The sequence below is a fragment of the Austrofundulus limnaeus genome, unplaced genomic scaffold (assembly GCF_001266775.1).
Source record: "Austrofundulus limnaeus strain Quisiro unplaced genomic scaffold, Austrofundulus_limnaeus-1.0 Scaffold6, whole genome shotgun sequence".
NCBI lineage: Eukaryota > Metazoa > Chordata > Actinopteri > Cyprinodontiformes > Rivulidae > Austrofundulus > Austrofundulus limnaeus.
Window position 1 is genome coordinate 2167154 of NW_013952408.1, and position 2012 is coordinate 2169165.

Consider the following 2012-nt stretch of genomic DNA (forward strand, 5'->3'; position numbering starts at 1 on the left):
GCAATCCTTTATAAATCTGACCCCTGGTCTGTACCAAATTCTACTAATTATTACAAAAACACACCAGTTTCCACTGTGTCATTATTTATTAAATGAAAATAAAGACAAAATTATTAAGATATATTTTGTCCAATATTTCATCAGTCTGAACATCCTTTAGCAGTGATAACTGGTTCTCTGTGTGACGTCATCAGTTTCTCACACAGCTCTTAAAGAATATTTGATCTGCTCTTTTTTACAATGTTGCTTCGGTTCACAGACACCTGCTTTAAAAAATTTAATGACCTGCTCAGAAAGTTTAGCCAAAGCAAGTCACCGATGTATTCTGTTTGAAAAGTTTTCCACTTTTTGGACCTCAGAATATTCATATGACCTAAAGCATTGGTTGACCTGATAGATAGCCCCTCATCAGACCTAAACAACCAAAGAAAATCTGAAGCTCCTATGTTTTAATAATTTTTGAGCAATAACCATTTCTGTATGTCTAGATACCCCTCTTTCAGATAAATTGGGGGTCCGGGGGTGGGGGGGGGGGTTGGTTAATATGATGGATAGCCCCTCCTTAGACCTAAACAACCAAAGAAAATCTGAAACTCCTATGTTTTATAGTTTTTGAGCTATAATCAGAGTTGCATATAAAATTTTTGGTCTGGTTGTCAGTGGAGGACCTAGGGTTGTTGCTTGGTACTCATTTTCCTTCACTCATTTAACATTTATATATAGGGGCGTCAGGGCATCTAACGTCCCCGTTCTGTTTTATGACTCCTATCAGCTGCAACGTCTCAGGACATGATGCCAAATCAGTCCAACAACTTTTGTATTTAAAGGAGACCAATTTTGGGTCCTAGAAATTTTTATGGTATGTTTGTGGGCTATCCAGACCATGTTCATTCAATTTAATGCACAAAATAATTCTCAGATAATAAAATTTCCCATTTTCTAGTTCTGCCTGCTCTGACTTCCGTTCAGAACAAGCCGTTTATGTTAATGAGCTCTGTTGGTAACGCCCTCCTAAAATCTGTTGACATTAACTCCGACCTCCAAAGCCAGTGCTTACATTAGCATGGCTAATAATAGCAGAAGCTCCGTTGTACAACCGTATATACGAGACCCTGAGTCAGACCCAGAGGCAGAGTCGCGGTCGCAGCTCCCGCCGTCGGAGCTCTGCGCTCACTCTGCATGCTGTTACCAGGGCAGGTAATTGGAGCAGCAGTGGTCAAAATACCTCAGAAGCTCGAACAAATAGGCTAAACAATAAAAAAGCTAAAAGCTGAACAATAGAGGTACATGAGAAAATGTGTTCATAACGAACGAAAATAAATAATTAAATAGTTTGTGTCCATGTCGGTCTCGAACCCCGGAAGGCTTGTTGTGAAATGAGCTGCGCATTACACAACAACAACCGCAACAACTTTTTATACTGAGGAGGTGGGGCCTCACCCATGGTTTGGTTGCTAAGTAAGGGGCTGAATGCAGGATGCGGTGGGTTGTCATACGGCTTGTGACATCACAAAATGTATAAAGTATAAAACTTGTCATTAATATACATTAAAAATACATTTACTTACAGTAAATATGCCCCTGGGTGCATTTTTTTTGGTCCTAGGACTGTTTTTTTAAAGAAGTACATACCCAAATTTGAGTATAAAAACCTTTAAAAGTGAATTTTGCATAATAGGTCCCCTTTAATTTTTTTTACTCTACATAAGTTTTGTAAACTACCTAAGTGGCCGAGGGGCTTGGTGTATGTCATTTAAACATCACAAACTGAACATTTCAGGGTTAAATGTCTTTTAGACTAACATGTCCCTCAGATGCACAGCTCCTGTTTGGTCTTCACTTCGGCCTTGGTTAAACCAGCTTTCCACACTCTCCAGTCCAAGCAGTAAATATCTGTCTTTTGCACAGAGCAAAATAACTTCAAACATACAAATGTTTTATTTGTTAGACAGATTTCTTTTTTAAAAGACTATTTTATTCAAACATATTATATTATTTAGATGGTTTCAGCT

The 2012-nt window shown here is 38.4% G+C and overlaps 1 protein-coding gene across 1 annotated transcript in view; it reads right to left on the reverse strand.

The window, feature by feature from the left end:
- The window catches only part of dhx30 (DEAH (Asp-Glu-Ala-His) box helicase 30), a 13446-nt gene that overhangs the window by 1933 nt on the left and 9501 nt on the right, over window positions 1-2012 (reverse strand). The window lies entirely within an intron of this gene.